The following is a 24,319-nucleotide window of genomic DNA, read 5'->3' as shown; positions in this document are numbered from 1 at the left end:
TGGTGCTGAGAGGCAGCAGTGCTAACCACTGAACCACCATGCCGCATGAGACTCATTTGTTGGGGTTGGATATAATAAGAGTGTATAGGAACATAGGAATTGGGTGTGGGAGTAAGGAATTCAGCCCTTCCAGCCCACTCTGCCATTTAACGTGATCATGGCTGATCTTATCCTGGTCTCAATTCCATTTTCCTGTGTGCACCTCATTGCTCTTTATCCTGCTTTTCACCAGAAAGAGAACAGTTTTCTTTCTTGAATCTGTTGATTGATTGATTCTGCCTCCAAGTAGTGAGTTCCACAGATAAACAACCTTCCTGAGAATAGTTTCTCCTCATCTCATTTGTATCTATAACCTCTTGTTCAAGACTGTGTGTCCCACAAAGAGAATGATCTGTTCAACATCCACCTTTATCAATTCTATATATGTCACATCACCCCACCCCCTCCATTTTTTGAAGTCTGGTAAGTACAAGCCAAGTTAGTCAGCTCCCCTGCTATGACAGCTGTTTCATCCCTGTTTGAGATGTGGAGCTGTGAGGAAGGAAGAACAATGTACAGAGGGAAGATCAGAATAAGTGCATCAGCGATAGATGGAGTGTTAGATATGACAGCATTTGGGAGAGAGGAGATAAGTGGATGAGTGACAAAGGCAGAGTGAATTTTACAGTAGGCAATAATTTTCGAAGAGAATGAGTAGGTATGAAGTGCATGTGGGAAGATACCGTTTCTATTATTGACTGAAAATCACAAGACATCAAATTGCAACATGGTTGTGACCTATAATCAGTAAGTCTCATTTTACATTCATTTTATTTCAATACAAGGTATGCAACTCATTTTTTATTCTCTTGTCTCTGGCTGGCCAGCTTTTATTGTCCATCCCTAGTTACCCTTGAAAAGATGATGAACTGCCTTCTTGAATTGTTATAATCCACGTTATTGTGGGAGTTACTGACCACTGAATTTGTTAAGTCAAATTTAAAGCCATATAACAGGCTTGAAATAATCGCTTCCTTTTCCTGCTTTAATGCGATGTGCAAATAAGACAAGAAAGGCCTTAAAAAAACTCTTTCACACTGAGCATGGCGTAAGGAATGCACTGTTTGGAAATGTGGTGAGGCAGGTTCAATTGAGGCATTTGCGAAGGCATTGGATGAATATTTGGATAGAAATAGTATGCAAGGATATGGGGAGGGGGGAAAAGAACTGGTGCAAGCATGACGGGCTGAATGCCCTTCTGCCTAGAACAGTTCTGTGGTTCTGCTAGTAACAGAACCAAATAGTAAAAAGTGTTTTGAAGGGAATATTTTTAATTGCAGTTTAATTAAAAATTATTAAAACCTAAAACAATGGAATTTCCAAAGAGTTTCAGTCCAGTCTACTGTTCAAAAAAATCATTGTGATGAAAGTATCTCAACTGTGGATAGCACTAAAGAACTTCAGACACTTAAATCTTTAATGTACTTGAGAAACCAACTGGAAAATTGAAACTTTGAGGTCTCATTGTGAAGAAATAAAATTTTATCTCTGGAGTGCACTTTGTACCAAAATTAAACTTTATTTCGGTTTTCAGCATTAAATTAAACTCAGAAATCTATCTGACCAATGTGTATTTTAAAGTGTAGTTGTCCCTCATCCAAACTAGTTTTATTGAGTCATTGACTTAAGAATGCCAATATTTTAGCTACAAATTTATTGGCTGGCTTGTTTATAAATTACTAAACATATGAATAATCCTTTTTATTAGAAAAACAAAGTTCTGTTCTGAAGAAGGGTCACTGGACTCAATGTTAATTCTTCTTTCTCTCCACAGATGCTATCAGACCAGCTGAGTTTCTCCAGCAATTTCTGCTTTTGTTTGAGGAAAATTCTCTGTCCATGATCAAATGAAAAGGTGACCACCTCATCAATTTGATTAAGTTTATTAACCAGGCAACACTCTGCAGTTTTTTCTTTGTAAATTCTACAGGTGAGAACTCTACATAATTGCAAGATTTTCATTGGTCCAAGTTTAAGTATCATGTCTTTTAGTATCTTAAATTTTAGATGGTGTTGCTTTGAATATACTGTGATTGTGAAGCTTGCATTATTTTCTTACAGTTGAATTTTTATTCTTTAGGTTGTAAGCAGATTTATTAAGTCTGCAACCTGTAGGGGGCTGATGTACATTTGGATGAGCAAATTTGATTCCTTGGCGAAAGTTCATTATCTGTTAAAAGTAAGTCATACTATTGTTGATAGGAAAGGTTGCTTGGAGGAATAACTCTTGGCAATCTAGATATCAGAACATTGCTCCTTAGTGTCACTGTTATGATTATTCTGTTTAAGCAGCATTGTTTCTTTCCTTAGCTGCTATAGCTTTTCCTTGTCATGTTGTAATTCCCTCTCTGTCTGACTACAGCCTTTTCCTGAGTTTAGCTTAAACTGTTGGTTTTAGACAGCCATAACTTCAATTGCACAAGTAAGTCTTCGAGCAACATTGAGTCTACAGCACAGAAAAGTCCCTTTGGTCCATTGAGTATATGTTGGTCAAAGACAACCACGATCTGTTCAAATCCTATTTTTCAGCACTTGGTTCATAGCCTTGTGCACTTAAGATACCAAAGCATATGCCTAAATATTTCTGAAATGTTTTATTTAGCTTGCAGAAGTAGAATTCTACGCAAAATGTCTCCTGTTAGTTTTTAAACTGATGAGAGGAAACTATGAAACCAGTGAAAAGAGGAACACCAGAAAATGTATAACTATCATTTGGATTGTAATTAGGTTGAATATATTTGCTCATTTCGTTGTATTTCAGAAGAACTTGTTACTTTGGTTGACCTGATCTAATGAACCCCAGAATGTTGTGAGAACTGAGGGAGAAAATTGTGAGACGCCTTGCAGGAATATTTGTATTATCTATAACCACGGATGAGGTGCCTGAAGACTTGGAGGGTGGCTAATGTTGTACCTTTGCTTAAAAAAGGTTGTAAGGAGGAACTGGGGAACTACAGACCTGTGAGTCTGACTTTGGTTGTGGTAAATTGTTGGAGGTAATTTTACAAGTTAGGATTTATGGACATCTAGAGAAGCAAAAATTTATTAGGGATAGATGGCATAGTTTTTGCAAGGAAAATTGTGTGTCTCAAACTTGATTGAGGTTTTTGAAGAAGCTGCCAAAAGGATTGAGGGCAGAGCAGTAGACATTGTCAACTTGGACTTTCCGAAAGTCTTTGATAAGTTTCTGCATGGTAGATTAATTAGTAAAGTTAGGTCCCATGGGATTCAGGATGCACATGCCACTTTGGATACATAATTGGCTTGATGTCCAGAAACGGTGGTGGATGGTTGCTTTTCGAACTGGAGGCCCGTCACCACTTGTGTTCCACGAGGATCGGTTCTGAGTCCTCTTTTGTTATTTACATAAATGATTTGCATGAGAACATAGTTAGTAAGTTTGCAGACACTGAAATTGGTGGCATAGTGAAGAAGGTTTAAGATTACAAAAGGATCTTTATGAAATGGGTCAATGGGTTGAAAAATGGCAGAGTTAAATCTGGATAAATGCAAGATATTGCATTTTGGTTCAATAAACAAGCGTATGGCTTCTCCAACTAATGTTAGGGCCTTGGGTAATGGTGTAAAACAGCAAGACCAAGGGGTTCTGGTACATAATTCTTTGAAGTTTCTGTCACTTCTAGACAGTGTGATTAAGAAGGCATTTAGCATGCTTGCCTTCATTGCACAGACCTTTGAGTATAGGAGTTGGGACATGTTGAGACTGTACAAGACGTTGGTGAGGCCTCTCCTTGAATACTGTGTCCAGTTCTGGTCACCCAGTTTATAGGAAGGATATTAAACTGGAGTGGATTCAGAAGAGATTTACCAGAATGTTGCCAGGTATGGAAGGTTTGAGTTAAAAAGAAAGGCTGGGACGTTTTTCACTGAAGCATAGGAGGTTGAGAGGCAACCTTAGAGATTTAGAAAATCGAGGGGTATAGAAAGGGTTAATGGTAGTTGTCTTCCCCCTAGGATGGGGGATTTCAAGATGAGGGGCACATTTCTTAAAAGTTAAAATAGAGAAATTTAAAAAAGACGAGGGGCAAAGTTTGCTCAGGGTGGTTTGCGTGGAATGAACTTTTGAGGAAGTGGTGGACGTGGGTACAATTTCGCTGTTCAAAAGACATTTGGATAACTGAATAAGAAAGGCTTGGTGGGGATATGGGCCAGGAGCAGTCAGGTGGGACTAGTTTAGTTTGGGTTATGGATGGCATGGACTGGTTAAATTGAAAAGTATTTTTCCGTGCTGCATGACTTTATGACTGAAGTGACAGAAATGCTCGTTACAAGCATATCTGTGATACTGTCATGACCTACTGGGGTAGTGTGTTGGAAACCAAGCCTCACTATTTCCAGAGTTGTCACAAATATGAAAATTTAAACCACCAAATTGTCCAATTCAGATTAAAAGAATATGCACACTAAGTTTTCCATTAACAAGGAAAAAACATTTGATGACAAAATCCAGCAGCCAGAAAGAAAAGATTTGCTGACTTAATTCAAACTCTGCCCCCTTTTTAAAATTTCTACAAATACAAACAGGCACACCTATATTCAAGGCAGAAGTAGGTACTGCAGATGCTAGAGATTAAAGTCAAGATTAGAGTAGTGCTGGAAAAGCACAACAGAACAGGCAGCATCTGAGGAGCAGGAAAATCAACGTTTTGGATAGGAGCCCTTCATCACTACTCTAACCCTGACACCCATACACTCAATCCTGCTATCTATTTTCTGTGTGCATAAGAAGGAAAAATGTTCTGGCACCAGTTCAGATGGGGTTTTTTTTTCCCCACCTCTTTCCAATTCTTTGCTAATCACATGAGATTGTGGCTATCCTCATTCTCAGACTTTAATTCACTGCTTGAGGATTCACACTTTTGGTCCCACTGAAAGGGTTTAATCCCTTTTTTTTTCTTTCAGCAAGGGAATTTTCAGAGAATAGTTGACAGAAAAATGGTGAGAGAACAGCTACCAGGTGATTTTCTGTTATTTCACACAAATGGAGAGGAGAGTGAGATTTAGGTGCTTTTACTTTGCAGGCTTCTCCTGTTTCCAGGGTTTGGTTCAAAGGCAACTGTTACAATCAAAGTTGTTACTTTGCTGAGCTCGCATGAACTGCTCAATTGAAAAACCAATCAACGGACTATCTGTGGCCCAGACACATGTTCATGTGTGCGCGCATGCACACACACGCCCTCATTCTCCCCCTCTCTCTTTTTCTCTCTGTTGATTGAGTCTAGCATCCTACCCCACTGCTTAAGTAAGGTAACTTTGTAGCTACAAATCAATGAAACGCAGTATCTTGGCTTTTTATAATTGTAACCCCTTCTTTCACAGCTGCTTTCGTATAACGTGATATCTTTCTCCATTGATTTTTGTCCACTGTCCAAAAAAGTCATCTTTACGATGTATACTGGAAATCTATTTTATACTGTATCCAGTTGAATAATGGAAAGGAAACATCTTTTCAAATGTAGCTGGGATTGTAAAAATGTTTTTTGAGATTCAACATTGGAGTGAATTACTGCCAGTGACTGATTTGCTGTTGATTGGAGCATTTTGAAAGAGAATATCAAATGTGCTCGTCAGACGTTTGAAACATGTTGGACTAAGTCATTGTTCGTTTTTATTGATTTCATTGGTTTTCTAACCTCTGTAGGGATTTTTCAACTCTGGTTTATGAAAGATGTTGTCACCTACTGAAAAGGCATGTCAAATTAAACTGCATGGGACTAAGGATAGTGTATTGAAATGATAGAGTACTGTTTGACAGACTGGAAACAAAATAGGAATGAACTGGTCTTTCTTTCAAGTGGTATGCAGTGACTAATGGGCTATCACAGGGATGAGTGCTTTGACCCAGTTATTTACAATACTTGTGAGTGAACTAAGTACAATATCTCCAAGTTTGCAGGTGACACAGTTGGAAGGGAGGGTGAACTATAGAGAGATGCTTGGACAAGTTGAGTGGCAAAATGCATGCAGATGAAATGTGATATTTTCCACTTTGATTTGGTAGCAAAAACAGGAAGGCAGAATATTATCTAAATAGGGATAGATTGAGGAAGGGGGAGATGCTATGAGACCTTGTCACTGTAAGTAAGCATACAGGTGCTGAAGTCGACAAATGGCATGTTGTCCTTTTATGGTGAGAGAATTCGAGTATAGGAGCAGAGCTATCTTGCTGAAATTGTACGGGGCCTTGATAAGACCACACCTGGAATGTTGTGTGCAGTTGTGTTCTCCTTAACTGAGGAAGGATGTCTGGCAATGGAGGAAGTGTGACAAGGTTTACCAGAGAGATTCCTGGACTGGCAGATCTAAAGTATGAGAGGAGACTCGGTTAGTTAGGACGAAATTCACTGGAGTTTAGAAGATGGGGGCCAGGGGCATAAATATCATCATAACCTATGAAATTCTAACAGGGCTAGATAGGAAACATTAGGAAGGGTGTTCCTGATAGCCGGAGGGTCAAGAATTGATGGTCACAGTTAAAGAATATGGCGTAGGCCATTTAGGACAGAGATGAGAAATTCTTCACTTGGAATCATGAACTTGTTTAATTCTTTGCCGCACAAATGGTTGATGCATTGAATGTTTTCAAGAAGGGGTTAGATATAGTTCTTGTGGCTAAAAGGATCAAAAGATATGAGGATAAAGCAGGAAAGGATACTGATTTAGATGATCAATTATAATATTGAATGGCAGACCAGCTTGAAAGGCCCTACTTCTATTTTGTCTGTTTCTAAGGCAGAGTACTCAGTATTGGACTTGGAGATATTCCATGTGAAGTTGCAGTGTATCCTTTTGGATTACAAGCTGGATAGCAGAGGTCAGGCACTGCGGTGTGGCTAAAAATAATTCAGGAGTTTTCTTCTGCAACTTGAAGGTGGAGTGGGATTATATGATGTACACGTTAGCCATACAAACTTGTTACTTGTCAGAGCATAATACTTTGAGACATAGTGGAACCAGGAGTCTTTGAGGTGAATAATGACTAAGGATAGCTTTTGGATTGGTTCATCTGTGTTTAGTTAGATATGTGAGCACAGTGCACTCAAGACATGCAGAGCCTGGAAACAAGAAGCATCATACTCTGAGTGAAAAGACAAAAAAAAACTGAAAGAAAGAATTAAAGGTCCACCTGCTCAGCTATTGATTCAAAGATCAGCGATCAGTCTTTGCAGAAATATTGTCATAATGCTAAAACCAAGAGTTTCCCTATAGTGACAGAGGCTGAGGGGTGACCTTATAGAGGTTTATAAAATCATGAGGGGCATTGATAGGATAAATAGACAAGGTCTTTTCCCTGGGGTGGAGGAGTCCAGAACTAGAGGGCATAGGTTTAGGGGGGGGGGAGGGGGGGAGACAAAGATATAAGAGATAAAAGGGGCAACCTTTTCACTGAGGGTGGTGTGTGTATGGAATGAGCTGCCAGAGAAAGTGGTAGAGACTGGTACAATTACAGTATTTAAAAGGCATCTGGATGGGGATATGAATAGGAAGGGTTTGGAAGGATATGGGCCAAGTGCTGGCAAATGGGACTAGATTAGGTCAGGATATCTGGTTGGCATGGAGGAGTTGGACCGAAGGGTTTGTTTCGGTACTGTACATCTCTATGGCTCTATAACTATAAGAAATAATTCTCCGCTCTGTGGTCTGGATTCTTGAACTACAGAACTTGTTTTCACCTATCAATATTTTTTTCACCCATGATATTTGTCAACCTGTTTTTTTATTCTTGTATATGAATGAGTAATTGTTTGCATTTTGCGTTTTAAAGGGGTATAACTTAAGCCACATAGTAATAAATTAGTAGTCCATTTTTTTGAGTTGTTGAAGGATGTTTGTTTCCAATAAACAGTTATTTTCCTGTTAATGATGAAACCTGTTATGAATTGCTTTTGCTCTATCGGTCAAATGGATTATCTTGGTGATTTAATTGGTAGTGACACACTTGTGATGGTTTGTTGAATAGTAATACTCAGTTATCAGCACACTCTTGATTGATTCATGACACAATAAACTTGGTTTCAACCTCATTCATTTTTGTTTTCGATTCTTTGAATTCTTCTCCAGTTACGTGTAGGATTAGGCGATGTGCAGAAATTAATCAGTCTTTAAAGAAGGAAGAACTAAACAAATTTTGAGGCGTTCCTTCAACGTGTAAAAAAATCAGATATTTGAATGGCTGAGTTGTGCTTGTGATTGCCTCAGCAGAAAAGTGTTGGGCTTGTTTATCCTTTTGCTATGAAGGACTTGTGGATGTTGGGAGTAGGGATGGCCTCCAAACAAGTGTGGTGGAATAATTGTGTGCATTTATGGTCCCCCTCCTATAGGAAGGATGTTGTGAAACTTGAAAGGGTTCAGAAAAGATTAACAAGCGTGTTGCCAGGGTTGGAGGGTTTGAGCTATAGGGAGAGGCTGAATAGGCTGAGACTATTTTCCCTGGAGCTTTGTAGGCTGAGGGGTGACCTTAGAGAGGTTTATAAAATCATGAGGGGCATGGATAGGGTAAATAGACAAGATCTTTTTTCCTGGGATGGTGGTGTCCAAATCTGCAGGGCATAGGTTTAAGGTGAGAGAGGAATGGTTTAAAAGGGACCAGAGGGATAACTTTTCATGCAGAGGGTGGGGCATATATGGAATGAGCTGCCAGAGGAAGTGATGGAGGCTGGTACAAATACAATATTTAAAGGCACCTGGATTGGTATATGCTTAAGAAGAGTTTAGAGGGATATGGGCCAAGTGTTGGTAAATGGGACTAGATTAATTTAGGATATCTGGTTGACATGGATGAGTTGGAGTGAAGGGTCTGTTTCTGTGATGTACATCTCTGATTCTAAGCTGAAAATGTGTTGCTGGAAAAGCACAGCAGGTCAAGCAGCATCCAAGGAGCAGGAGAATCGACGTTTCGGGTATGAGCCCTTCTTCAGGAATGCCCGAAACGTCGATTCTCCTGCTCCTTGGGTGCTGCCTGACCTGCTGTGCTTTTCCAGCAACACATTTTCAGCTCTGATCTCCAGCATCTGCAGTCCTCACTTTCTTCCATCTCTAAGCACTGATATTAAAATTGATGTGGTACATCTGTTTATATGGTCAATTTACTTGAGCATCTTATGGTTTGCTGTTATTGAAGCTGAGAAAAATACTGTATCACTTGAAATATAATTCATACATTTAAATCATTTCTGGCCAAGAAGAATGGCAAACAGCAGTAAATATGTAGACACACCTTCAAGTTGTTTGAGTGAAATAGTTTTATTTCTGATTGGACTCTTGATTCTGAATCTTGACAGCAAAAAGTGAGATTGTAATTCTCAAAGCTTGTGATTTAAGGTGTAAGAGTTGAAAGCTAATGGGTTTGGTGACAGAAGGCTACTTGTTCCATTTGCTTCACTGATAGTTTTTTTTTAATATAGGGGTTTATTTGGCTTTTTTTAAAGAAGTAGACATTATTATTGCCTAACATGCCTGCCATTCCTTTTGTAGTGGACAATTTAGATATACTATAGAACAGTTGTTGAAAATTGTCTGAGGTTTTAACTAGACAGGAAAATTCCTGTTGATTTTTAAGGTTTTGGTCATAAATAATACCTCAGACATACAAAACAAAGAGCCACATTACAAAAAGATTCAAACAGAAAAGAGCAAAACCATCATGTTGGAAGGAACATTACTACAATGATGCTTGTCTGTGTTTTTGCAAAAAAACAACTGATAATGTACATAAGCCATGAAACCCCTGAAAATAATGGTCTGGAATAATCCACTAATTGGAGGTGCTTAGTGTGTGAATTCTGCTGAAATCATTGTCATTTGCATCTCTTTTGGCTTGTCCTACAATGGATGTGTTGACCCAGTCGAAGTGGCGTCCTTCCTTATCTGTATGTAAGGATACTAGTGAGAGAGGGTCATCAACTAGCCACAAAACGACATGACCCTCTCTCTACTCACTTCGACTGGGACAACACATCCATCCTAGGACAAGCCAGAGATGCAAATGACAAATAACTCAGGAAGAGACCCAGCAATCACTTCCCTAGCTTCCCACAGAGTTCTAGGGTACACATTATCAAGTCCTGGGGACTTATCTACTTTTATACGTTTCAAGACATCTAGCACCTCTTCCTCTGTAAAATGGACATTTTTCAAGATATCACCATCTATTTCCCTACATTCTACATCTTCCATGTCCTTTTTCACAGTAAATACTGATGCAAAATACTTGTAGCTGCCCCATCTCAAAATAAAGGCATTCCAGCCCTGCTGTCAAGTGTCCTAATGTTGCTAAGAGTCTTGAATTTTGGAGAAAGCAACAGCAGTTCCCTTGCATCAACAAATCGCATCATCCTGTTTCATAGAACCGACTGAGCTGTCTCCAAAATTCTCAATACATGACCGTGGACTGCCAGTACTGTCAAATCCAAGAATTCAAACCAAAGCTGTAAAGACTCTATAATGGCTGTGAATCTAGCCAATAATGAGAAGGAAAACAGCAATCCTACACTGTATCTAAAAATCACTTCAGAAATGTCTAACAATGAGACATTTACCAATTTTGGGACAATATTTCTGTATCTTTTCCACTATTGTTTCTTCATTGCTCATCTCCGGGTACTTCAGAAGCTACACCATTGTTACTTTCTGTATTCAAATCACATGACAGGGTTGTAAACTACGACAATGGTTTTAAAGACTGTTAACCACAATTTGACAGCTTAAAAGGAAAAGTACATTCCCTGCATACCTATTCGATAAAGGATACAACAAATAATTATTAGCAATTGCTTCCATATTGGGCCCTATTTTTACTATATATCACTGAAATCAGACCTCGCTGGGTCTTTGTCACTGATTTGTTTGTAGTAGTCCACTTTCAACATTGCAATGCTACAATATACTGGTAAAATATTAAAAAAAATTCTTTAAAATGTTGATCACAGCAAGGAAGAAGAAACTGACAAACTGTTACCCAACTGCTGAAATGAGAAGTGAAAAGTGCATCTGCTTGAAGCACTCTTTTCTGAATTCAGCCGGGGGTCCAAGCCCTAAACCAGACGAGCCAAATACAATAACAAATGGCAAATTGTTGCATTGATGGAGGCGCTTTTATTAAATAGAGGTCCCATCAGTTTGCTCAATAATCAAACCAAGCTACAAATCTTTTCAAGAACACTATTCAAACAGCAAGCAACACTGCATGATGGCGGATAGGATCAAGAAAAACCCTAAGGGGCTTTCTCTAGCTATATCAGGATACAAATGCTACAGAAAGGGAGGTAACAGAGGAGAGGGAGTGGCGTTTTTGATAAGGGATAGTATTACAGCTGTACTGAGGGAGGATATTCCCCAAAATACATCCAGGGAAGTTATTCTGGTGGGACTGAGCATTAAGAAAGGGATGATTACCTTATTGGAGTTGTATTATGGACTCCCTAATAGTCAGAGGGAAATTGAGAAACAAGCTTGTAAGGAGATCTCAGTTATCTATAAGAATAATAGAGTAGTTATGGTAGGGGATTTTAACTTTCCAAACATAGACTGGGACTGCCATAGTGTTAAGGGTTTAGATGGAGAGGAATTTAAGTGTGTACAAGAAAAATTTCTGATTCAGTACATGGATGTACCTACTGGGGAAGGTGCAAAACGTGACTTATTCTTGGGAAATAAGGCAGGGCAGGTGACTGAGGTGTCAGTGGGGAAGCACTTTGGGGCCAGTGACCATAATTCTATTAAATTTAAAATAATGGAAAAGAATAGACCAGATCTAAAGTTGAAGTTCTAAATTGGAGAAAGGCCAATTTTGACGGTATTAGGCAAGAACTTTCAAGAGCTGATTGGGGGCAGATGTTTGCAGATAAAGGGACAGCTGGAAAATGCAAAGCCTTCAGAAATGAGATGATGAGAGTCCAGAGAAAGTATATTCCTGTTCGGGTGAAAGGAAAGGCTGGTAGGTATAGGGAATGCTGGATGACTAAAGAAATTGAGGGTTTGGTTAAGAAAAAGAAGGAAGCATATGTAAGGTATAGACCGAATAGATCAAGAGAATCCTTAAAAGAATATAAAGGTTGTAGTAGTATGCTTATGAGGGAAATCAGGAGGGCAAAAAGGGGACATGAAATAGCTTTAGCAAATAGTGTTAAGGAGAATCCTAAGGGTTTTTACGAATACATTAAGGAAAAAAGGGTAACTAGGGAGAGAATAGGGCCCCTCAAAGGTCAGCAAGGTGGCCTTTGTGTGGAGCCGCAGGAGATGGGGCAGCTACAAGTATTTTGCATCAGTATTTACTGTGGAAAAGGACATGGAAGATGTAGAATGTAGGGAAATAGATGGTGATATCTTGAAAAATGTCCATTTTACAGAGGAAGAGGTGCTAGATGTCTTGAAACGTATAAAAGTAGATAAGTCCCCAGGACTTGATAATGTGTACCCTAGAACTCTGTGGGAAGCTAGGGAAGTGATTGCTGGGTCTCTTCCTGAGTTATTTGTATCATCGATAGTAACAGGTGAGGTGCCGGAAGGCTCAGGTTGGCTAACGTGGTGCCACTGTTTAAAAAGGGTGGTACGGACAAGCTAGGGAACTATAGACCAGTGAGCCTGACGTTGGTGGTGGGCAAGTTGTTGGAATCCTGAGGGGCAGGATATACATGTATTTGGAAAGGCAAGGACTGATTAGGGGTAGTCAACATGGTTTTGTGCGTGAGAAATCATGTCTCTTGAACTTGATTGAGATTTTTGAAGAAGTAACAAAGAGGATTGATGAGGGCAGAGTGGTAGATGTGATCTATATGGACTTCAGTAAGGCGTTTGACAAGGTTCCCCATGGGAGACTGGTGACCAAGGTTAGATCTCATGGAATGCAGGGAGAACTAGCCATTTGGATACAGAACTGGCTGAAATGTAGAAGACAGAGGGTGGTGGTGGAGGGTTGTTTTTCAGACTGGAGTCATTTAACCAGTGGAGTGTCACAAGGATTGGTGCTGGGTCCACTACTTTTCACCTTTTGTATAAATGATTTGGAAGTGAACATAGGAGGTATATAGTTAGTAAGTTTGCTGATGACAGCAAAATTGGAATTGTAGTGGAAGCGAAGAAGGTTACTTCAGATTACAACAGGATCTGATCAGGTGGGCCAATGAGCTGAGAAGTGGCAGATGGAGTTTAATTTAGATAAATGTGAGGTGCTGCATCTTTGGGAAAGCAAATCTTAGCAGGACTTATACACTTAATGGTGAGGTCCTAGGGAGTTTTGCTGAACAAAGAGACCTTGGAGTGCAGGTTCATAGCTCCTTGAAAGTGGAGTCACAGGTAAATAGGATATTGAAGAAGGCATTTGGTACGCTTTCCTTTATTGGTCAGAGTATTGAGTACAGGGGTTGGGAGGTCATGTTGCGGCTGTACAGGACATTGGTTAGGCCACTGTTGGAATATTGAGTGCAAATCTGGTCTCATTTCTATCGGAAGGATGTTGTGAAACTTGAAAGGGTTCAGAAAAGATTTACAAAGATGTTGCCAGGGTTGGAGATTTGAGCTATAAGGAGAGGTTGAATAGGCTGGGGCTTTATTTCCCTGGAGCATTGGAGGCTGAGGGGTGACCTTAGAGGTTTATAAAATCACGAGGGGCATGGATAGGGTAAATAGGCAAGGTCTTTTCCCTGGAGTGTGGGAGTCCAGAACTAGAGGGCATAGGTTTAGGCTGAGAGGGGAAAGATATAAAAGAGACCCAAGGGGCAAATATTTCATGCAGCGGGTGGTACATGTATGAAATGAGCTACCAGAGGAAGTGGTGGAGGCTGGTACAATTGCAACATTTAAGAGGCTATTGGATGGGTATATGGGCCAGGTGCTGGCAGGTGGGGCTAGATTGTGTTGGGATATCTGGTTGGCTTAGACTAGTTGGACCGAAGGGTATGTTTCCATGCTGTATATCTCTGACTCTTAAGTCCTACCTGCTCCACAAGTGTCAGCGTCTCTGAACAGGTTGATTAAAAATATCAGTAAAGCAGACTTGGAGACCTGTTCTTATGGTGCAGTGATAATGTCCCTACCTCTGAACCAGGTGGTGTGAATTCAAGACCCATCTGCTCTTGAGATGTCCTACAGTCTCTGGGCTGGTTGATTCAGAAAATATCTAAAAGCAAAAACAGGGATGAGTCTGCAGAACTGTGTTCTTGGCTGGGACTAACTTACATATGTCATGAGCATTGACTGTATTTTGGCATTCAACAATAAATTATCCTTTCCAGTCAGGCTCCCTGAATTATTATAGATGGAATATGCTGTACTAACCTGGATGAGTGCAGCATCAACACTCAAACTTGATACCATCCAGAACAAAGCTGTGCATTTGCTTGACACTTGATGCACCACCTTCAACAATGACTTCCTTTGGCACTGATGTACAGTGGCAGTTGTGTATACCATCTACAAGGTGCACTACTAACTCCGAGGCTTCTCCAGACAACACCTTGCAAGTGTGCGATTGTTACAGTTTGGAAGAGCATACGGCAGCTGCATAAGAACAAAACCACCTGCAAGTTCTCCAAATCCCCAAATCTCTAACTTGGAACTTTTTCACTGGTTCTTCACTAATTGGATCAAAGACCTGTGCAGTTCACCAACTTCAAAGCATTTCGAAATGGGCAATAGGGCGTTGTAATGTCCACAGCCCATGAATCTTTTTTTTAAAAATACCCAGCCATGTTGACCAAGATTTTGTCTTTTTGCTTTAATGTAGCTTGGTGTTGAATTTTGTTTGATAATGCTCCTCTTGAAGGTCCTTGGAACATTTTGTCACATTAAGAATGCTCCTTAAATGTAAATTGTTGTTAACCAAGGTTTAGTCACCAATTTTCTTACTGATTTACTTTTGGCTGATGCCAATTTTTCTCTGATTAATTCTCTGCGAAACACTTTGATATTCTGCACTAAAGTATCTATATAAATGTGAACTGTTGTAAGAAAGTGATTTGGTTGGTGATTAAATCCAATAAATGGAAAAAGGGTTGTATGGAAACTAAATGGGCCTTGGTTTCTCCTATTTGGTAATCAACCAAGATTTTGGCTCCTGATCGTAACCTCTTTGTTCAAAATATTGGCTAAAATTTCTATCATGTTTTTGCACAAATGTTTGTGGGTTTTGGACTTCAAATTTATATGTCAGAAGCTCGGACTACCATTGTGAGTAACTCAACACCTGACATCTTAAAGACTGTACATTGTTTGCAAGGCATGAGTCAGGAGTGTGATGGAGTACTCCCCATTTGCCTGGATGGTGCAGCTCCAACAACACTCAAGCTTGGGATCATCCAGGACAAAGAAACTCTCTTGATTGGCACCACATCTGCAAACATCCATTTCCTCCTCCATGATGCATAGCAGCAGTGTGTACTATCTACCAGATGCACTGCAGAAATTTACCAAATATCCTTAGATGTACTTTGCAAACCCATGACGAGCAGTAGACTTGAGAATACCACCACCTGCAAGTTCCCCTCCAAGCTACCCGCCATCCTGAGTTGGAAATATATCGTTGTTACTTCCAAGTCGCTGGGTCAGAATTCACTCCCTAACAATATTGTGTGTCAACACATAGCAAGTGGACTGCAATAAGTTCAAGAACACAGCTCACCACGAACTTCCCAAGGGCTGCTAGGGATGGGCAATAAATGCTGGATAGCCAGTGACACCCACTCCTATGTCCCAAGAATGAATTTAAAAAAGAATGACTAGACTTGGTTGCTTGTGCTTGGTATTGATATCTCCAGGTTGTTGCCCCAGATGCTTCTGTCGACATGCTCAGCATGTTCCTACTGTGATAGTCTTGGACAAACATGCGCTCAGTGGAATCCCTGAAATACATTTCAGCTGAAAATTCTGATATACAATTGTCATTAATAGCTGTTTGAAAGTATGCAAAACAGTTGTTTTGTCAACTTTCTTTTGTGGAATTTTGTGTCCAGCCTTCAAGCTTTATTCTGCCAATGCACTTTTCGCAAACTCCTGCAGCTGTCTGGAATGATGCTAAACAGAGTTTTGATAAGTAGCATCCTTTTTTAAGTATTGGAAAATGTTTATTGAGATTACCCTTTTTTTAGTCCATAATGATGTGGTTGAAAATTCTATGATTTTGCTTCAAACTTAGGAATGTTTCAGCTTGCAGAAGAGGTCAGTCTTTATTTAAGGCTTCATTTTGCTAGTTAAGGCATAAGAAAACGGGGCTTCTTAATGCAGTCCAACTACAATGTAACTTTAAGCCTTAGATCCAAGCATCAATGTTATAATGGACTCCTATGCATTAAATCACTGAGTACTGTATTCTGTACCAATTGTGGGGAAAGTGTCTTTACATGAGTTACAATCAGAGATGTTTAATGCCTGGAATGCTTCTGCACTCGGTGTAACATTATTACCTGTCTCTGATTTAGGAGTGTGTCTTCAGTGCTGAGCAGTCATTCTCCCAAGAAAGTCTGATGTGAGAGTCTGCACCAGGAATTTTGTCACTGGAATTATGCGAGCCACACCAAACTTGTCGAGAGGCTTTAACATTTGGTCATAGTGATGAGCTGCAACAATTTGCAATTATTTGCTTGTGGTTTGATGATCAATCGAAGGAGTTATGATGATTTTTTAAAAAAACAAATTACCAGTGCTTGCGTCCTGGCATTCAAGTATGTCGGATATAATTCCCCTAATATGATTACCTATCCACATGCAGGTCGTGTCTGCTCCTTTAATAGAGAAGATTGAGGAAAGGAAGAATTTACTTCCAGTGAAAATAAGTCAGGACAGTCTTATTGTTTGTTGAAAAAGCACACAGGAAATTAATCTCTAAAAGAGACATAGTCTACCAGTAGGTTTGAGGTGAGTGGGGAAACGTTTTCAAAGGACTCGAGGGTTAACTTGTTCATGCAAAGGGTGGTGCATGTATGGAATGAGTTGCCAGAGGAAGTGGTGGAAGCTGGTACAATTACAACGTTTAAATTACAACATCTGGATGGGTATATGAAGAGGAAGGGTTTAGAAGGATATGGGCCAAATGCTAGCAAATGGACTAGGTCAGATTGGGATGTCTGGTTGGCACAGATGAGTTAAATTGAGGATCTGTTTCTGTGCTGCATGACTGTGACGTTAGGATAAGTCTAGTACTGGCTGACAAAGTAACAGTTTTCAATGACTGCCATAGGCACATACTGTATTTTCTACATTTTCTGTTTAAAAAAGGTTAGATATGAAGTGACATTGCAGAAAACTGCATCCTGGTCAGGATATTAAAGTAAGCTTGGATCTCCATAGCATCTCAAGGGAGGCAATGGCCTAGTGATATTATCGTTGGACTATTAGTCCAGAGACTTAGAAATGTTCTGGGGACTCTTGTTCAAATCCCGCCATGGCAGGTGGTGGAAATTGAATTCAATAAAAAAAAATCTGGAATTAACAATCAAATGATGACCATGAATTCATTGTCAGTTGTCAGGAAGACTTATGAGATGTACTGTTTTGAAAAGAAGCATCATTGTGGATTTGGAAACTGGAACTATTAAATTGGATACCTTTCAAACAGCATGGTGTGAAGAACTGTTAAGTATGGGGTTGGTGGGATTATTATGAATACTAGTATGAAGCTTATCACCTAAAGTGGAGGCACAGAGGTTGAGGAAGTGGCAAAAAGTGTTAGAGATGGGCCATGTGAAAAGTAAAAGTAATCAGAAAGAAAATTGGTGACTAAACCTTGGGTAAAGGCAGGTTTAACAACAACTGACATTTAAGGAGTATTCTTAATGTGGCATAATGTTCCAACCACCTTCAGAGGAACATTATCAAACAAAATTTAACAACAGCTACATTAAAGCAAAAGGACAAAATCTTGGTCAAGGTGTCTGGGGTTTTAAAAAAATTGATTCATGGGCTGTGGACATCACAATGCACTATTGCCCATTTTGAAACATTTTCCATTTCCTGATGAGAGCAGGAAATTGCATTGATGTAGTTATTAATGTACCAGAGAGAGTTGGTTGAAAGCCCTGAGTTAGACTGTAATGAGGAATTTTCTGTGTGCTCCACAAAAATGCAGGAATAACTAGGACGATCTTTGGCAGCACCTTTATTTGGAAGAAATGAAACAAATAAAAGGAGAAATTGTTTAGTTAGATGTATTTAGTCAAGTGGTGAAAGGTGATGGTCTATTGGTCTAAGGAACACCAGTTTCTTAGATCAAGGAAGAAACAGGTACTTGCAAGCACTTGAAGATTGGAATGTAGAGAGGAGCATAATACTTAGGAACAGGAGTAGGCTCTTCAGCCCTTTGAGAGTTTGGATGTCTATAATGCTCAAGAAGCTGGAAAATGTTGAAATGACATAGCATGTCAGAAGAATCACAGATGTAGGTAGGAAGACACTAGGTAAAGGGACAAAAATTGGAGTCATGATGGGAAGAAGTCAGTTCAATGGGGCAGGAACAAGCTGAAATTGTCTTCCAAAATGCAAACTGGCAGTGTGTGTTAATGGTCTGTTACAGAAACTGGTAGAGTTTTACTTTTGAAATGCAGCACAGTAGACCAACAACCCTCATAGCTAAATTTTAGCCAGGTTACAAACTAATTAGCTACCCCGGATCCAGCTAGGTGACTTTCTAAACCAGTGCATAGGGTTTTCATCTTGACAGTTCAAGTGCACAGAACATTGTATCTAAACTACTTCCTAAGGATGAATTCTTAAAAGGCATCCTGATGATGGAACTTCCAGTTCAATTTTAAGATATTGAAGAAAGGTCACTTTGGGGTCATGGAACAAGAAAATGCACAGCCCTTTTTGCTGACAGAGCATGTGCACAGACTACATTTGTTTTATTTCATCCGAATAGTTGACCAGCATTTTCTGCTTCATTTTTCAGGGCATTGCCTTGGCCAGTCAGAGTTAACCTTTCTGACTTAAATTTTGACTAAAGCTTGGCAACTAATTGTACTGTAACTGGTGCATTTCTATGGCTTTCATCTGTTAGATGGCTACTTGATCACCAACCAGTAGTTGCCCCCCTCCCACAGTATTAGTGTTACGACTTTACGTCTCAAAGGATTAGCAATAAATTCTGGATAGCTAGTTATGCCAACATGCCCCTGGTGACTTTTAAAAACTGCATATTTCTTAGAAGTTGTCCTGATGAGTACAAGACAATGTTTTGACAAAAAGTTTTTTAAATTAAATGTGTATAATTATGCAAAAAGGGTACAGATCAAAAGAATGGACAGATTATTTTAGAAACGTGCAAGGAATCACTGAAAGATTTCTTAAGGAGGGAGAAATTACAGCACAGGAGAAAGATAGGCAGAAATATAAAAAGGTGTTTCTACAGATGCTTTTAAAAGTCTTAACAGACGGAACTTTGGCCCTTTTTATAGAAAGTATGTTTGGGGAATACCTAAAGGAAGAGTTGGCAAATGAATTCATGATTAGATTATTTTCCCTACAGTGTAGAAACAGGCCCTTCAGCCCAACAAGTCCACACCGACCCTCTGAATAGTAACCCACCCAGACCCATTTCCCTCTGACTAATGCACCTAACACGATGGGCAATTCAGATTTTGAGAAGGCATTTGATGAGGTACCATGTTAAAGGTTATTGTGGAAAATAAAAGACAATAGTGTAGTTGGTAACATTGGCACGGATAGAAGATTGGATAGCTAACAGGAAGCTGACTAGCATAAATAAGTCATTTTCTGGTTAGCAAGATATAGTAAGTGATGTACCTTAAGATCAATGCTGCTGTTTCCACTTTCTACAACTTGTATAAAGGATTTGGATCAAAAGACCTTTTGTATAGTTGTTCAGTTTGCTGATAGATAGGAAAATAAAGTGAAGTGGCTTCAATGGGATATGGATAGGCTAAGTGAGTGAACAAAGATCTAGCAGATGAAGTATAAGGTACAATTGTTTGTCTCAGCAGAACAAAAACACATGATCACTTAAATGATGAGATTGCAGAAGCTTGAGCTGTAAAGGGGGATCTGGGTATTTCAGTGCATGAATTGTAGAAGGTTAGAATACTGAAAGTAATTAGGAAAGCTAATAGAAGATTGTTCACTGGGGAATTGAATGCAAAGGTCTGCATATTATGCCTGTTATTCTGGATATTCATGAATCTACATATGGAATGATAAGTATTGGTTTCATTATTTAAGAAATATGCAAATACACTTGATATGGTTTAGAGAATGTTTACTCAGCCAATACCTGAAATGGGCAGGTTGTCTTATGAGGAGACATTGGACAGGCTAGAGTTTGGAAGAGTCAAAACATTGCAACTGAAACGTGGAAGATCCTGAAGGTTCTTGACAGTGGAAACGTCCTGTTTTCCCCTCAGTCGAAGGAAAATGCTCAGAGACAGAGTATAGTTTTACCACCTCCATTTTTTATTCTGGGCCCTGGAGGGAGAGATAGCGATCGCCCATGTGCACAAGGACATGAGTTCTCGATCCTCTCTCTCGAACAGTAGTTTCTTAGTGAATTATATAGTCATTTTACAGAGAAGAGCATCCAGATAAGGCAACATACATATTGATTGGGTGACCGTTACAATCGTCAATAGCAAAGATTAAGCCATCTGCTGTTACACAATGAATATTCTTAGCCTTAACTGGCTTCACACAATGAATACTTTCCACCTTGTTAAACTGACCTTACAGACTGAATGCTTCCAATATTGTGTTAAGTGGCTCTACATAATGAATGCTTGTTAACTCCTTCCCCTTGCCTCCAACACCCCATGGTTAACTGTAAGCTCTTATCTGATCTGAGTTATGTTCAGTGAATCTCTTGTTTCACAAAACTCAGAGCTTAACTCTTTCCCTACCAGCTTATACCCTATACGTATTCTCACACCTGAGAAGACATTGTTTCTTCTGGGCGAATCTAGAATCAGAATTTGCTGTTTAAAGGGTCACCCATTCAAGACATAGATGAGAATATTTTTCTTAGTGCTGTTTCCCTCAATCAGTAAAAGTAGAAACTTTGAATATTTTCAAGACAGATTCTTGTGGAAGGTTGAAATATGGAGTCATCTGATTGGGCAGAGAACATTACAGTGCAGCGCAGCCCTTCGTCCCTTGATGTTGCGCCAACCCATGAAACCAATCTGAAGCCCATCTAACCTACTACACTATTCCATTATCATCCTTATGCCTATCCAATGACCATATAAATGCCCTTAAAGTTGGCGAATCTACTACTATTGCAGGTAGGGCATTCAACACCCTTACTACTCTGAGTAAAGAACCTACCTCTGACAACTATCCTTTATCTATCACCCCTCAATTTAAAGCTATGCCACCTTCTGCTAGTTATCACCGTCTGAGGAAAAAGGCTCTTACTGTCCACGCTATCTAATCCTCTGATCATCTTTTATGTCTCTAAGTCTCCTCTCAACCACCTCCTCTCTGACGAAAACATGCTCAAGTCCCTTGGCCTTTCCTCCATAAGATCTTACCTCCGTACCAGGCAACATCCTGGTAAATCTCCTCTGCACCCTTTCCAAGGTTCTACATCCTTCGTATAATGTGATGACCAGAACTGTATGCACTACTTCAAGTGTGGCAGCATAACCTCATGTTTCCAAAACTCAATCCCTCTACCAATAAAAGCTAACACGGTACTGCAACTTAACAACACGATCAACCTGGGTGGCAACTTTCAGGAATCTATGCACATGGACACCGAGATCTGTCTAGGCAAAAGTGAGGACTGCAGATGCTGGAAACCAGAGTTTAGATCAGTGTTGCTGGAAAAGCACAGCAGGTCAGGCAGCATCTGAGGAGCAGGAAAATCGATGTTTCGGGCAAAAGCCCTTCATCAGGAATAGCTGCAGGAAGCCTCAGGGTGGAGAGATAAATGGGGGGGGGGGGGGGAAGAGAAGGTAGCAAAGATCACGGTGGGACAGTGGTTAGCACTGCTGCCTCACAGCGCCAGAGACCCGGGTTCAATTCCCGCCTCAGGCAACTGACTGTGTGGAGTTTGCACATTCTCCCCGTGTCTGCGTGGGTTTTCTCCGGGTGCTCCAGTTTCCTCCCACAGTCCAAAAATGTGCAGGTCAGGTGAATTGGCCATGCTAAATTGCCCGTAGTGTTAGGTGCAGGGGTAAATGTAGGGGAATGGGTCTGGGTGGGTTGCGCTTCGACGGGTCGGTGTGGACTTGTTGGGCCGAAGGGCCTGTTTCCACACTCTAAATAATCTAATCTAATCAGCACAATAGGTGAATGGGGGTGGGGATAGAGGTGATAGGTCAGAGGGGAGGGTGGAGCAGGTAGGCGGGAAGAGAGATTGGCAGGTAGGACAGGTCATGAGGACAGTTCCGAGCTGGAAGGTTGGAACTGGAGTAAGGTGGGGAGAGGGGAAATGAGAAAACTTGTGAAGTCCACATTGATGCCTGGGGTTGAAGTGTTCCGAGGCGGAAGATAAGTTCTTCCTCCAGGTGTCGGGTGGTGAGGGAGCGGCGGTGGAGGAGGCCATGGACCTGCATGTCCTTGGCAGAGTGGGTGGGGGTATTGAAATATTGGGCCACGAGGCGGTGGGGTTGATTGGTGTGGGTGTCCCGGAGATGTTCCCTGAAGCGGTCTGCAAGGAGGCGTCCAGTCTCCCCAATGTAGAGGAGACCGCATCGGGAGCAACAGATACAATAAATGACATTGGTGGATGTGCAGGTGAAACTTTGGATATGGAAGGTTTCTTTGGGGCCTTGGATGGTGGTGAGGGAGGAGCTGTCGGCCAGGTTTTGCAATTCCTGCGGTGGCGGGGTGGGTGGTTTGTTGGGGGGCATGGACCTGACCAGGTAGTCATGGAGGGAACGGTCTTTGCCCACGACCGCAGTAAGGCTCACTTGTCTTTAATTACCAGCGTTGTCTCTACTCCCCTTCTTGAACAAGTGGACAACATTTGCTGTCCCCCAGACTTCTGGCACTACTCCTGTAGACAATGACAACATAAATGTCAAAGGCTCTGTAATCTCCTCCCTGGATTCCCAGAGAATCCTAGGATAAATCCCATCCGGCCCAGACGACTTATCTATTTTCACGCTTTGTAGAATTGCTAACACCACCTTCTTATGAACCTCAATCCTGGATGTAAGTTTCTCGCTGAGCTGGAAGGTTCATTTTCAGATGTTTTGTCACCATACCAGGTAATATTATCAGTGAGCTTCCAGCGATGCACTGGTGTTAGTGACCGGCTTTCTATTTATGTATTTAGGTTTAGAACCTCGATCCTGTCTATGCTAGTAGCCTGTATCTCAGTATTCTCCTTGACAGCATTGTCTTTTTCCTGTGTGATTACGGACAAAAATATTCATTTAATGCCTGTCCCTTCTCCTTTGACTCCACATTTACTACTGTCGTTGACTGACCCTAATCTTCCTGACGAAGGGCTTTTGTCCGAAACGTCGATTTTCCTGCTGCTTGGCTGCTGCCTGACCTGCTGTGCTTTTCCAGCACCACTCTAATCTAAACTCTGATCTCCAGCATCTGCAGTCCTCACTTTTGCCTAATCTTACTCTAGTCATATTTTTATTCTTAACATATGTATAGAAAGCTTTAGGATTTTCCTTGATCCTACCTATCAATGACTTCTCATATCCCCTCCTGGTTCTTCTTAGCTCTCTCTTTAGGACCTTCCTGGCTAACTTGTACCTCTCAAACGCCCTACCTGAGCCTTCATGTCTCATCTTTACATAAGCCGCCTCCTTCCTCTTGACAAGACATTCAACTTATTTCATAAACTGTGGCTCCCTTGCTCTACCACTTCCTCCCTGCCTGACAGGTACGTACTTATGAAGGACACGCAGTAGCTATACCTTGAACAAGCTCCACATTTCAATTGTGCCCATTCCCTGCAGTTTCCTTACCATCCTGTGCATCCTAAATCTTGCTTAATCACATCATAGTTGCTTTTCCCCCAGCTATAACTCTTGCCCTGCGGTATATACCTATCCCTTTCCATTGCTAAAAATAAAAGTAACTGAATTGTGGTCACTATTAAATCTAACACCTGGCCTGGTTCATTACCCCGTACCAAATCCAATGTGGCCTCGCCTCTCGTTGGCCTAACTACATACTGTGTTAGGAAACCTTTCCGCACGCATTGGACAAAAACTGACCCATCTAAAGTACTCGAACTATAGTATTTCTGGTCAATATTTGGAAAGTTAAAGACCCCCATAACAACTAACCATCTACTTTCGCTCCTATCCAGAATCATCTTTGCAATCCTTTTGTGTACATCTCTGGAACT

The 24,319-nt window shown here is 40.6% G+C and overlaps 1 long non-coding RNA gene across 1 annotated transcript in view; it reads left to right on the top strand.

Moving 5' to 3' along the window:
* The first annotated feature begins 1,807 nt into the window (after positions 1-1,807).
* LOC148136871 (uncharacterized) overlaps positions 1,808-24,319 on the top strand; it is a 45,828-nt gene continuing 23,316 nt past the window's right edge. The window contains exons 1-2 of the long non-coding RNA XR_015754359.1: positions 1,808-1,969; positions 2,120-2,218. This is a non-coding gene — a long non-coding RNA (uncharacterized LOC148136871). The remainder of the gene's footprint in view (positions 1,970-2,119; positions 2,219-24,319) is intronic.

The sequence above is a fragment of the Chiloscyllium plagiosum genome, unplaced genomic scaffold (assembly GCF_037043375.1).
Source record: "Chiloscyllium plagiosum isolate Xiang-an unplaced genomic scaffold, Cpla_swu_hap1 HiC_scaffold_44, whole genome shotgun sequence".
In the NCBI taxonomy this organism is placed as follows: domain Eukaryota; kingdom Metazoa; phylum Chordata; class Chondrichthyes; order Orectolobiformes; family Hemiscylliidae; genus Chiloscyllium; species Chiloscyllium plagiosum.
This window is presented reverse-complemented; position numbering and strand designations above follow the sequence as displayed.